Source organism: Scyliorhinus torazame, chromosome 1, assembly GCF_047496885.1.
Source record: "Scyliorhinus torazame isolate Kashiwa2021f chromosome 1, sScyTor2.1, whole genome shotgun sequence".
Lineage (NCBI taxonomy): Eukaryota > Metazoa > Chordata > Chondrichthyes > Carcharhiniformes > Scyliorhinidae > Scyliorhinus > Scyliorhinus torazame.
The window spans coordinates 372,068,932-372,083,822 of record NC_092707.1 but is presented as its reverse complement, the minus strand read 5'-3'; the positions used below and the strand labels follow the sequence as shown (position 1 = coordinate 372,083,822).

General features: G+C 44.4%; 1 protein-coding gene across 1 annotated transcript in view; it reads left to right on the top strand.

Annotated features, from left to right (window-relative positions):
- The window catches only part of LOC140426604 (formin-2-like), a 594,930-nt gene that overhangs the window by 531,695 nt on the left and 48,344 nt on the right, over positions 1 to 14,891 (top strand). The window lies entirely within an intron of this gene.

Genomic DNA, 14,891 nt, shown 5'->3' with positions numbered 1-14,891 from the left:
TGCAGAGAGACCTGGGTGTGCTAGTGCATGAGTCGCAAAAAGTTGGTTTTCAGGTGCAACAGGTGATTAAGAAGGCAAATGGAATTTTGTCCTTCATTGCTAGAGGGATGGAGTTTAAGACTAGGGAGATTCTGCTGCAATTGTATAAGGTGTTAGTGAGGCCACACCTGGAGTATTGTGTTCAGTTTTGGTCTCCTCACTTGAGAAAGGACGTACTGGCACTGGAGGGTGTGCAGAGGAGATTCACTAGGTTAATCCCAGAGCTGAAGGGGTTGGATTACGAGGAGAGGTTGAGTAGACTGGGACTGTACTCATTGGAATTTAGAAGGATGAGGAGGGGATCTTATAGAAACATAGAAGATTATGAAGGGAATAGGTAGGATAGATGCGGGCAGGTTGTTTCCACTGGCGGGTGAAAGCAGAACTAGGGGGCATAGCCTCAAAATAAGGGGAAGTAGATTTAGGACTGAGTTTAGGAGGAACATCTTCACCCAAAGGGTTGTGAATCTATGGAATTCCTTGCCCAGTGAAGCAGTCGAGGCTCCTTCATTAAATGTTTTTAAGATAAAGATAGTTTTTTGAAGAATAAAGGGATTAAGGGTTATGGTGTTCGGGCCGGAAAGTGGAGCTGAGTCCACAAAAGGTCAGCCATGATCTCATTGAATGGTGGAGCAGGCTCGAGGGGCCAGATGGCCAACCCCTGCTCCTAGTTCTTATGTTCTTATCACAGCGAGACTGACAGATCTCAGCTCGTATGTGCAGAGGCACTCAACAATCAAAGTGAAACTACTCTTGAGTCCAGTGAGACCACGTCAATTAAAACCTCATCCACTCGAGCCTCTCCACAAGAAAATGAAATCTAGAAGATTTTGACTCCAGACGAGGAGCATCAAGGAACCGATGATGATTCAAGTGAACCAGAAATGATTCCAGAAGAGGAGCACCAAGGAATCAAAGAGGAATCCCATCAACCACAAAGAAGTGATGTCACCAAGATCAATGCAACATCTGGTCATTCTCACAACCCTCAAGAAGAAACACTCAATGAAGCATCAGATACCACAAAGGACACTGACACAAGTAACTTTGAGAATGACTCGAATTATCCACATGGAACAGTCATTGAGCGCGACAAGCACGGCAAAAACAAAAAAACAACGATAAAACAACAACTTGTACGACATGGTACAACTCTGCACACGAAGGACAATGTAACAGCACAGCTCAAAACAATGGCAAGAGTACAAACATACCATGGCATGACAACGAATCTCACATTCACGTTTGCTCTACTACAAACAAGCAAACCAGCTTTCAAGAAAGATGACATACAGAATCGCTACCACAAGCATAAAAAAAAGACTAAATCAGACAATGAAGTGATTCGACCATTCGAACACCTCATGATGACTTCTTGGGTACTTAAACACAAGAACACTGACGACGTTCACAAAGAAATGACAACTTCAACATCACCACTTCAACAACAGAAGAAGAAAGCAACTCAACCGTACAAATTCACAAAATTGGACTCATAGATATTAATTGGTATTGTATAATCATCAATATCATGACAACTTGTACATGTCATCATTCATCTACCTATTTTGTACAATTTTCTTTCACAAAGTACAGAAAATATGTAACACGAAAAAAGGGGGGGATGTAGTGATATGCATCACAGTATATACACAAGGGGTTAATGTAAATACACTGCAACTAAGTAACCATTAGAGGGAGCACCAGAGATGTCATGACATGCAGACATGCAACCAATGGGTCATTAGAACAGGACACAACAATGGGTAATCAGGACACCCAGAGGTGGCATTACCACAAGGGGGCACTACACAACCCATATAAAAAGGACAAGGCATACAGGCTCTGCCTCTTCGACCGGCGGAAACCAAGAGAGCAGGACAGGGTTGATTATCAGCAACATCACACCCTAGCACATGGTCGTGAGCAAGCTTGTATAGTTAGCAGAATAGACTGAGTTACTAGAGGCAGATTAGTAGAGCGTCAAATTCATTTAAAAGCATTGTTAATCGTTCAATAAAAACGTTAAACTTGTCTCCGAGTCTGGAGCATCTTTCAGCAGAGCCTACATCAAGTGGCAGCTTAAGTTACCAGCAATAACATAACACAACATGAACTACGTAATGTTTGACCTCAACATTTGACATTTTAAGTTAAGCCAAACTTAAAATGTCAAATGGTGCTAAACTCACCCTTTCCAAACCCAAACAGTAACTTCAAATTCCGGTCTTAAAGACAAGCTATGCTGCTGTAAGATTCTATCTAATGAGGTGTGTTCTACATGAGAAAATCTTCCTGGACTAGAATTGTCTGCATGCAGAATATTTCATTGTTATCCGAGTTGGGAACAAACTGGAACTTGTTGCAACGTGGCCTTATCAAAACATGTAGATTTTGAAATGGCTTCCTGTTTTTGCAGACTCTTTCACTCCACTTCACCTCCTGAGACAGGTTTGGCCCTGACTCTGGATTTACGCCACAACTTTGGTTTTGGTGAGGAACGAAGTGATTTTTGCACCAACTCTGCTGTCGTGCTGTTCGTTGCAACCTAAGGAAAGAACAGGCTTCAGTTCTTACAGTTGCCTAAGAAGAACGTGACAAATGGCTCTCGTTTGTTTTCTAAGGACTGCAATGGCAGTTTTATTTTACTTAACACTACAGCCAAAAATTCCAGACTTTTTAATTGAGAAAAATGATGGCTTATAGGGGGAAGGAAGTTATGAGAAATGTGCTTAACATTACAATTAGCACATGCATGTACTTAGACCAAAATCTACGTCTCGAGACTCTTGAATGTAACTTCTGCCAGCGCTATTTTTAAAGCTATATTTGGACCTATGGATGAAATCCAATTTAAACAAAAGGAACTAACTGTCCTCTCATCTGGCAGATCAGTGGGTCACAGAATATCTCTTTATTATGCTGGAATAGCTGTTTCTCTAGTCGCTTAAAAAGCAGCAGTTATCACGTTGCAGAAACCAGGCAGAGATTCCTCCAATTGCCATCCCATGTGGTCTTAGCAGTGGAAACAACTTAACAAAAGTGTTACCGTGCTGTAAAAGGAAAATACATCTGGGCCACATTAGAATCTACTTGTATCCAAAAAATACAGGGCAAACATACTCCTAAATATACATATATTCTTATGGCCTGGCCATTGCACAAACATTGTTTCCAACAGGGTCCCCTGTATGGGCACCCCCATTGGTCAGAAATGGACCTTCCATGTATTTTGTACTTCCTGTATTGATATCCTTTTTTTTTTTGCGATCAGCAGTATGAATTCAAGGGTTAAAAAGCTTTCTATACTTTTTTTTTGTGAAGAACTCAAGGGTGCCTCAATTGTACTGATGCAGCAAGCTGTCAGGTGATCCACTTTAGCTATATCTTTCCGTGCAAGCATAAAATAATGTTTGTATTAAATGCAGTCTGACTATTCTGAAATGCTGGGACTCCACCGACAATTAGAATGTTTTTTTTTAAAACCTCCAACCGCATAATGGAGAATAAACAAGCTTGTTTAAAGAGAAATTCCTTTTATTAAATGCAAAATTGTGCAGTAAAAATGTTGTCCAGCACGCACTTCAGAAATTGAAGCATGCAACCTAATGTTTGGAAAAGGTCCTTTTTCCTATTTCTGATTGACCCGGCAATTCAGAACTCAATTGTTGGCATCAACCATGTTGATCCAAAAGAAAACAACAGCATAATTCAGAACCGTGGCATTCATATGAGTCGCCTGACATTCATTAAGTCATTAATTTCAGTCAGCCACACAATTATTTCAATAACTTAAAGTTTAAAAAAAATGTATATGCAATATTTCTGACCAGAAAGTATGAGTTAGATAAATAACATTGATGAAAGCAATTTTCTACTCCCTTAGGGAAGGTGGAGAAAGTAATACATGTACAAAGAAAAGTAAATGTCTTCTTGACTGTACTGTGACTCTTCAAATCTCTACGCAGTAAAGGCTATTACAAAGTTGGCACTTAAAACCAGGGGAGACATGTCTACTTTAATGATTTGTATTGAATCACCATTATTGCAATGTTGTTTGTGGCTCCTGTGTTGTCTTTATACCTTGTGCAGCACCAAATCTGCTCAACTTTCTCTTTTGCATGCACCCTATCCATACCTATATTCTCTCGCTCACTGACTGTCTACTTCCACCTGGGTGGTGTTATTTATTTCTACCCCTTCATCAGGTGCTGCTGCTGTAGCCCTCAGCCATGCTTTTGTTGCCTCCAATCTGGGCTATTCAAATGCTCTGCTGACTACCTTCCTGTCTCCCACCCCCTGTCAGCACTCCAAATCTCAGCTGTCCATAATCTAAGTCGCATTAAGTCCCATTTACACATCACCTTTGTGTTTAATGATCTGCATTGGCTCCTGATTTGGCAAAAGCTCAAACTTAGAATTATCTTGTGTGTTCAGATACCTCTATGATCTCGCCTCTCCCTATTCCTGCCCTAATATCGTCTTGTGTGTTAAATGTTTTCTGATAATGAAGTGCTTTGGGATGTTTTACAATGTTGAAGGTGCTGTCAAATATGTTGCTGTTGCCATTTGAAAACTATTTCCTCCAGTGTGTTGCCCTTGCAAAGAATTCAAGATGTTTCAGCTTTCCTTCAATTTATTTTTCAGCAAGTGTGCTTTTTCCAAAATTCAGTAAACTTGGCTGAGTAGATCACAGCAAGTTCTTTCTAACTACTTCCTTTTCAAGTCCCACTCCAGGACTTAAAGATCTAGGCTGACACTCTTGTGCAGTACTGAGGGTGTGCTTCACTGTCAGGAGTTGCTGTCTTTCAGATAAAATGTTGCAGCATGGTAGCCCAGTGGTTAGCACTGTTGCTTCACAGCTCCAGGGTTCCAGGTTCGATTCCCGGCTTTGGTCACTTGTCTGTGCGGAGTTTGCACGTTCTCCCCGTGTCTACATGGGTTTCCTCCGGGTGCTCCGGTTTCCTCCCACAAGTCCCGAAAGATGTGCTGTTAGGTGAATTGGACATTCTGAATTCTCCCTCCGTGTACCCGAACTCCAGCGACTGGGGGATTTTCACAGTAATTTCATTGCAGTGTTAACGTAAGCCTACTTGTGACGATAATAAAGATTATCAGATTATTATTAAGAGCTCACATGGATTTTAATTTTTTTTTAATGTTTCTAGAATTATGGATTAAGATATAGAATCGTTATGAAGGACATGTGGCTAGCATAGCTTCAAAACATTCCAAGAACCTAGTAAGACAAAATAAGACCGATCAAATTGACGGCAGAATGATGGGATTGAGTGGCTTCAATCCAAATGAAGGAATTGAAACTTGATTCAACTCCCAATTCTCGAAAAACAGGTACATGATTAATGTTGTTGGAATTGAGGCAGCAAAATTTTTGCCAGTTTAAAAATATCTTGGTTAATGGAATGTTGAGGTTTAACATGCTGACACTTAATTGTAAAAGATGTGATGACTAATTTATAAGGTCTAAGCTATATTTTGGCAGCATAATTGACTTTGATTTGAGAAACTAAATTGTTTTGTTTGTGCTAGAGGATATACAGTTTTTAATGCTATTGCAATGCTTACGTAACATTTTTTGGGGTTTGAGGAATAGAATGTAGGCTTCTTTTCCTCCACCTTTAATCTGGAAAAAGAACTTGAATTTGACAGCCAAAGGGCCCTACATTTTACTGCACCAGAAATAAAACTAAACCGGTGACTGACTGCCACTCGATTTTAAGTTATTGATAGTTTAACGTGACCACAGATTATGTCTTCCTTGTACTTCCCTTTGCCCAAATCAAAGAGAATAACCAGGGGGCAGCACGGTAGCATTGTGGATAGCACAATTGCTTCACAGCTCCAGGGTCCCAGGTTCGATTCCGGCTTGGGTCACTGTCTGTGCAGAGTCTGCACATCCTCCCCGTGTGTGCGTGGGTTTCCTCGGGGTGCTCCGGTTTCCTCCCACAGTCCAAAGATGTGCAGGTTAGGTGGATTGGCCATGATAAATTTCCCTTGGTGTCCAAAATTGCCCTTGGTGTTGGGTGGGGTTACTGGGTTATGGGGATAGGGTGGAGGTGTTGACCTTGGGTAGGTGCTCTTTCCAAGAGCCGGTGCAGACTCGATGGGCCGAATGGCCTCCTTCTGCACTGTAAATTCTATGACTATGATAAGAACTGGATATTGTAGCCTCCCAACCTTACTTTCTCTCTTGCCCTTCTCTTCCTCTCCCCTAACCCTACCGTTAGGACCAGCAATGGCTGTTCCTTACCTCGTCACCACATACAAGTGCCCACAGGTACTCGAGTTGCCAGAGAGTGGATGACCCTGGGATATTCCTCTGGGGATAGCAGTGGGAAGCCTCCAGGAGGAAGGACTTGCAGAAGCTGTCTCTTTCTCCGTTCCATTCCCAGCACTAACCTGCCGAAGACTTCGATCTTGGCCGCAGTGAGGCAATTGTTCCTAACACGATTGATGTCTCCTCTTGTGGTATTTCTCCTTGGACAGGGGTTCCCACTACACTAGCCAATGGTTTTGCACAGGTAATAGGCCAGGGTCATAGTTTTAGGAAGGTTGGTGGAAATCCCAATTCATGTGTCTTCTCCAGTAACCCGAGTGGCTTCTTCAAAGTTTTTCGATTAGAACACTATTTGAGCCTGAGTACCATTATACTCCAGTTACTGGGACTTCAATTGCATTCCTGTGAGCCACAGTTGGTGAACCCAAGGTATATTCCTGGCTGCCACTCACACTGAAATGAGCAACCAAGGACCATGAAAGACCTTCACTCTCCCTAGTTGGTTATTTTTTTAATTTTAAAGGAGTCAGTGGAGTCTTTGTGCTCTCAACACTTTAAAAGGTTACCAGGTGGTCCATTGGGCAACCTTGAGACTTTTAAAACATGGCTCTGTGCTGGACTTGAGCTGAACTTCACAAGTTGCTAATTCCAAAAGTTGCCAGAATTTATATTTGACGCAGGCTCACAACTCTTGTTTAAGAGGACTCAAGAGCCCTATGACCAGATGTGACTGCTGAGCTACACACTACTTGTACACATTAATGTCCACTCAAAACAGCTTTGTGCGTTTGTCCCGGGGAAGATGGACGGGGGGTTCCAGAGCTGGCATCGGGTGGGGATTGGAAGAATGGGGGACCTGTTCATCAACGGGACGTTTGCGAGCCTAGGCGCACTGGAGGAGAAGTTCGAGTTACCCCCGGGAAATGCCTTTAGATATATGCAGGTGAGGGCTTTTGTGAGGCGACAGGTGAGGGAATTCCCGTTGCTCCCGGCACAAGAAGTTCAAGATAAGGTGATCTCAGGTGTATGGGTCGGGGAGGGCAAGGTGTCAGAAATACACCAGGAGTTGAAAGAAGAGGGGAAAGCTGGGGGAGGAGATCGAGGAGGGTCTGTGGCCTGATGCCCGAGGAAGGGTTAATTCCTTCTCCTCGTGTGCCAGGCTCAGCCTGATACAATTTAAGGTGGTCCACAGAGCACACTTGACGGGGGCGAGGTTGAGTAGGTTCTTTGGGGTAGAGGACAGATGTGGAAGGTGCTCAGGGAGCCCGGCGAACCATGTCCATATGTTTTGGTCATGCCCGGCACTGGAGGGGTTCTGGAGAGGAGTGGCGGGAGCAATATCTCAGGTGGTGAAAGTCCGGGTCAAGCTAAGCTGGGGGCTAGCAATATTTGGAGTAGTGGACGAACCGGGAGTGCAGGAGGCGAAAGAGGCCGGCATTCTGGCCTTTGCGTCCCTAGTAGCCCGGCGAAGGATCTTGCTAATGTGGAAGGAGGCGAAGCCCCCCCAGCCTGGAGGCCTGGATAAATGATATGGCTGGGTTCATAAAGTTGGAGAGGATTAAGTTCGCCTAAGAGGGTCTGCGCAGGGGTTCTACAGGCGGTGGCAACCGTTCCTAGACTATCTCGCGGAGCGTTAGAGGAAGGTCAGTCAGCAGCAGCAACCTTTGGGGGGAGGGGTGGGGGGTGGAGGGGACGTCCTGGGGGGGGGGGGGGGGGGCGGGGGGGGGAGGGGACGACCAGGGAAGGGGGCGGGGAAAGGGGGGACTGCCTGGGAGGGTGGATGAGCAAGAGATAACATGAAGGGTTGGGGAAACTGGCACGTACGGGTGAGGGCCAGTGTACAAAGCTGTGTAAATATATCATTTTGCCATGTATATATCTTGCTCTGCGCGATTTCTCGTTTTTTTGTGGTTACGAGGGGAGGGGGGTTATTGTTTGTAAGGGAGAAAAATTGTGTGAAAAAACTTTAATAAATATATATATTTTTTAAAACAGCTTTGTGCGAATGTGGTAGCATAATAGTTTCCTAGTGCTAAACGATCCTGTGGAGGGTGGTGAAACACTGGGAGCAGTTTCCAAGCTGCTTTTTCTAACTTCAGAGGTCATTTGGTTTTTTTTAAAGTGGGAAAATGGCCATTGACTTGCTAATTCTGAATTGAATAGACTAGATTCCAATTCCACGAAGAAAACTGTTGCCTGCTGATCTGGACCAAATATTGGATATTGTTTGCCTGTTGGGAGGTGAAGTGGAGGTGAAGGGGCAAGGAGGTAGGGGGGTGTTTTTCTGAAAATATGCCCATTATGAATTTAGTGAGACAAACTAGAGACTTTCTAGGGTAATTCTGATTTTCTGTGAATGAATGAGGGAAGGGTTAGGATTTTTGAAGTCATGGGTGGTATGTATGTTTTGCTGATAATTTTTCAGGAAATTCCTTCTTTCTGGACAAAACCCAATTTATTGGCTTTTCTGCTTACCAATGAAATAGATTAAAGAGGATTTCAATGGACTGGTCAGGTGGCAGAGCAGTAGCAATCGGAATTCAACCTGGAAAAGTGTGATTTAATGCACTTGGGAAGGCAGAACAGGGCAAAGAATTACGCTATGAATGATAAGACGCTGGAAAGTACTGAAGATCAGAGGGACCCTGGAGTGCCCGCCCACAGATTCCTGAAGGTGGCAGGGCAGGTAGATAAGGTGGCTAAGAAGGCATATGAGATACTTGCCTTTATTAGTCGAGGCATAGAATACAAGAGCAGGGAAGTCACGCTAACTGGTGTAAAATGTTGGTGAGGCCACAGCTGGAATACTGCATGCAGTTCCGGTCAGCGCATTATGGAAAGGATGCGAGTGCAGAGGAGGTTTACCAGGGTGCTGCCTGGGCTGGAGGATCTTGAGTTATGAGGAGAGATTCGATCGGCTGGGGTTGTTTTCCATGAAGCAACTAAGGTTGAGAGGGGACCTGATAGAGGTGTATACGATTTTGAGGGACATAGAGACAGTGGATGGAAAGGCACTTTTCCCTTTCGTTGGGGGGGGGTTAATAACCAGCGGGCCTAGATTTAAGATAAGAAGTGGAATGAAAGTTGAGCGGAAGCATTTTCATCCAGAAGGTGTTGGGAGATTGGAACTCACTTCCTGGAAGGATGGTTGAGTCATAAACTCTAGTAACACTTAAATTAAGTATTTAGATATTCAATTCAAGATTACACCTTAAAATATGTATGAGGGGCCAGCATGGTGGCACAATGGTTAGCACTTCAGGCTCACAGCGCCGAGGTCCTAGGTTTGATCCCAGCTCTAGGTCACTGTCTGTGTGGAGTTTGCACATTCTCCCCGCGTTTGCGTGGGTTTCGACCCACAACCCAAAAGATGTGCAGGGTAGGTTGATTGGCCACGCTAAATTGCCCCTTAATTGGGAAAAAAAATCAATTGGGTATTCTTAAATTTATTTTAAAAATATGTACTTGATGAATGGCTCTGTCAAACCCGAATCCTTGACTGCGTGAATTGCAAGAAGTAATTTAGTATGTACTTGTAGTGGAAAATAGTGAGAACAAAATCACTTTGTCCCCATTTGTCTTGTATTACGTACAGTTTTTTTTTCTCCAATTTGACTATTCAGACTTGCTTCCTCGGTGCCATTCAGTAGTGAATTGGAGGCAGCCTGAATTAGAAGCAAATGAATCAAAATTGATGGTGTAATTTGCCTCCAGTTTACAATGAGTGTTTCATCTGGAAAAGATGCACCATGGGACATGTTTTGCATCTTGCTGATTTGTTGCTAGTGACACAATGGTTTATAGACTACAAATTCAAAATATACTAATGAAACTTGGAAATCTTCTAATTAAAGCACCTACACTTACAGTGTAGTGAGGCAATAAAGGATTGGACAGAAATCTTATCTGGGTGACTTACCTCTGCCAACCCACAAGACATCTGACTGGAATAGTGGCAGAGCAGAGCAATGTTGACTGGTGAGGCCTGCTGCCATAGTCCGACCCTTTCCTCACCTGCCACATAATTACTGATGCAGTGCCACTTGAGTTGCCTAAGTCTCCTCGCGCAGTAGTAGGGCCTAATAGTGACCTATGTCCCTCCCTATAAGCCCCAATCTTGGGGAGAGATAGCAGAAGAATTTTACACGGTAATGGTTAATTAATGAGGTAATGGCAGATCTGGTCATTGGGAATTGAAATATGGAAATAATTAACAAAATGGCATTCTTATACATATATGAATAAGATTTCAGATGTGTTCCACTTTCATTTTGTTGGGCACGATCGAATGGCCATGCTGCGCCTGAAAAGGAGCATGCCGTGGCACAACATGGGCACTAGAACCACGGCACCTTGCTCCCGGGATATACCTGGCTCACAACACCTGGCAAGATCTAACGCGATCTTGCGAGATGTTGCGATGTGAATCCCGCCCATTATGGGCAGGCTCACGTTTTGGAAAATCTAAATATTAGGGTGAGACAGCTAGTCTCACTGTAATATGCCCTTTCCCGAGGCACCTGAGGCGTTGCGATCTGTCCCCTTCGTCTCGGAGACATCTGGCGAGCACCAATCAGTACTGGTCTCCACAAACGGGGACCAGATGGAACGGCACTTGTGGGGGGTCTCCCAGGGGATCGGAGGTGCATGCCCTTTGGGCAGGGTGGTACCCTGGGACTGTTGTCAGCCTGGCATTACCAAGGTGCTAAGGTGTCACTTCCAGGTACCAGATTGCCACTGTCAAGGTGCCAAGTTGGCATTTTCCACATAGCGATGAGTAGGGGATGGCTCGGGGAACTGAGGATCTCCTCACAATGAGCTGGCGCTTGGGAGGAGGGCGGAGATCACATTGGTTCCTCGATTCGAGGGTGACGCCTACTCAGGGTCATGGGCTTGTGCTATGGATCTTCATGTGTCTGAACAGGGTGAATCTTGGCTCGCAGAACTTCGGGCACATGGAGCAGGAAGTCCAATGAGGTAGCGGAATCTGGATTGCAGCACTTTTATTTCCTTCTGTGCCAATGCTCTGCCTCATCATCAAGATGTTGGTGCTCAAATTATGATGCAGTCCGATGGACAACTTGGCACTATTCTGAACCATTGGTAGCAAGCTCCTCCTGGTCCTCAATGTCAATGCTGCCACACTTTATGGAGCGCTTCAAAATGTCAACAAAGCATTTTCTTTGTGTCGCCACACCCCCAAAACATTGGCCATTTAAATGGGGCATTGGGGAGGCGGTGGGCAGCCATCCAGACATTTTGCAGGAGTTTTGCCTGAATGCTTGTGGGGCTGGCTTCAGGAAGTACAGAAGCCTTTGTTTCGTCTTTCCTTTGAATCAGACATAGAAACAGACATAGAAAATAGAAGCAGGAGGAGGCCGTTTGGCCCTTTGAGTCTGCTCCGCCATTCATTCTGATCATGGCTAATCAAGTTCAATACCCTGATCCCGCCTTTCCTCCATATTCCTTGATCCCTTTAGCCCCCAAGAGCTCTATCTAATTCCTTGTTCGAATTACACGATGCTTTGACATCAACTACTTTTTGTGGTAGTGAATTCCACAGATTCACCACTCTCTGGGTGAAAAGGTTCTGCCCACCTCAAGTCCTGAAAGGTTTACCCCTTAGCCTCAAACTACGATCCCTATTTCTAGACTCCCACACCATTGGTAACATTCTTTCTGTTAGAATTTTGAAAGTTTCTACGAGATCCCCTCTCACTCTTCTAAACCCCAATGAATATAATCCTAACCGATTTAGACCCTCCTCGTATGACAGTCCCGCCAACCCAGGAATCAGCCTGGTAAACCTTCGCTGCTCTCCATAAAAAGAACATCCTTCCTCCAATCAGGACACCAAATTGCACACAATTTGCCTCACCAATGTCTTATACAATTGCAGAGGATGCGGTGGGGGCATTACTGATGGTATTTCTGGAGTACTTTTATAATGTGTTGCAGATACAAAGAGCGCAATTTAACGGGAAAAAACAGAATCCCGTTTTGGGCACGGGTAGCAGGGTGTGCCTCGGAGCCTGCAGCACCAAAAGCGACCCTGCCATCAAACAGGCCTTTTTTTCTGGGTTTCAGTGAGGATCCGCCCCCCCCCCCCCCCCAAAAAAAAAATTTGTGGGGGTCCTCGAGCCCCACCTCGAGGGCAGGACACCCCAGACAATCCCAACATGGGTAACCTGGCACCACCAACCTGGCACACTGGCCATGCCCCCTGCCAGCTTGACAGTGCCACCCGGACACGCTCGTAGTACCCGGGTGGCATAGGAGGCTCTCCAAGTGCCATTACACTTAGTCCATGTTTGTGTGGACCAGTGCTAAATGGCAGCACGTTGAGGTCGCCCAGGCATAGGCGTTCAATGCCGGTGATGCACGATCAATGACCACTAAAGCGAGGTTGTAGTCCAACTGAAGGCTTTAATAAGTTAGATGTTTCCCCCAGCAGCTCAGGTACAGAATGAGGGCTGTTGGGGTGGCACGGGTTCTTATACCCCACCTATCAGGGCGGAGCTATCATACACTCTAACCAATAGCAAGCATACAGTTTCCACCAATGGTGCTTTAGCCTATCAGGTACCGTAATACCCATAATACCACAGCCGGGTTTTGGGATACTCCGGCTCAGAGTAAATGAGGCTAACTGCTCACTTAAATATGCAAAACTGGATCCCACTCAGTGAGGGCGAGATCTTGATCACGATATCTCATTGGCGAACCTCCATTTCAAATATGTAGAGCAAAAATAGCTTGTTCTTTCATTTTGTAGCTAAAGCAAAGACAGTTAAATCATAAAAATTGTGAAAATATGGGCCTCAGTCTGCTCGCTGGGTCGTTGAGGAGTGAGTGAAGCATTATTAAGCTAACGTGATTCTCTGAATTCCGAGTGGGTATCTTGCAAAAAGGACTAGATTAGATTTTCAGTTTGTGTTTGTCCTTGGCACTGCGATTCAAAAGAGATAAATTATAGTGCTTTTAGTCAGCTGTCTGCTACATGATCCTGACAGGAGCCATGGAAGAAGTTGGCTGTGATGTTCTGATGCTGCAACACACAACCTCTTTGTTTTAAACTCAAGCTTGGATTTCATCAGTCAGTTCAATGGGGCCAGGTACAGCGTAATGCCCCTCTTATCTGCACAGGAGCTGAGCAGTCAAGTTGCAGGATCAGATACATTTTCGTCCACCCAAAACAAAGTAGCTCAACAGAGTCTGAGATAAAGAGAACTTGGCAGTGTTCCTGCAGTTTTGACTACGATGTCTATAATTTGAATGCTCCCTGTATGTGTTTCATTATTGACTTTCAAGGTTACCCAAATTTTAGCTTTAACCTACACAAATTGCACTTGAACCCCCGCAGGAAATGGATCCCCCTTCAGCCGATTTTTGTTCAGCTTTCACGGGCCAGGCTGGGAGATAAGCAGGCACGTTTTTGATTGGCTCAGTAGCAATCTGTGTCAAAAGCACCATAAAAATCTCCCGAGTTGAATATGCTTTTATTTAAAGCCATGCTAGCATTGAGTTGGCGTAATGCCAATTCTGTGCCGAAGGAAGGCAGGGTTTGCATTCCTTTCCTGTTGTTATGTTTCAATTTGCATTTTCTGCCATGCCAGTGTAATCGTATTTCCTTTCCTTTGTATCCACCAGTGGGTGAAAATGAACCCTTTCTCGGAGGCCCGACCACAATCATTGTCTTCTGGATAATGTAAATTTGTGACCAGATATGTGCATCCATTGGATTAGCTATGTTCAAAATTCTAGATTTTCCTGTATTTATCTGACCAGTATAAAACAAAAACAGTAGTAACTTTGAATTAAACCACAAGGTACTTCAGGTCTCCAGCGCTGAGTAGAGGATTGCATAGGATAAAGGGAGCAGAAACAGGCCATTCAGCCCATCAGACCATGCTGGTGTTTGTGCTTCACTCATGCCACCTCCCATCATTCTTCATCTAAATGAACCATTCACCCTCCATTCTCCCTCAAATACTTGTCTTGCTTCCCCTACATGTATATCGCCCGCTTCAAATTTTCTCACTTTATTATTATCCTAATAATAATTGTTATTATTGTCACAAGTTGGCTTACATTAACACTACAATGAAGTTACTGTGAAGATCCCCTAGTCGCAACACTCCGGCACCTGTTCGGGTACACGGAGGGAGAATTCAGAATGTCCACTTCACCTAACAAGCACGTCTTTTGGGAATTGTGGGAGGAAACCGGAGCACCCGGAGGAAACCCACGCAGACACTGGGATACCATGCAGAGTCCGCACAGACAGTGAACTAAGCCGGGAAACAAACTTGGGACCCGGGTGCTGTGAAGCAACAGTGCTAACCAATGTGCTACCATGTCGCCCAAACAAGCTAGATGTTGACGAAAGGCCAACACCTTGATTTAATTCCCCTCCCTTTTGTTCACATTTATCAGTTGCTATTTTTTTTTTTCCTTATGTCTTCAAATGTTTTTTTCTTGTCATTTGAAAAATTCTCTCTTGGTTTTAGTGTCATATGGCAACTCCCACACTATGGAATTTAAAGGTTAGCCA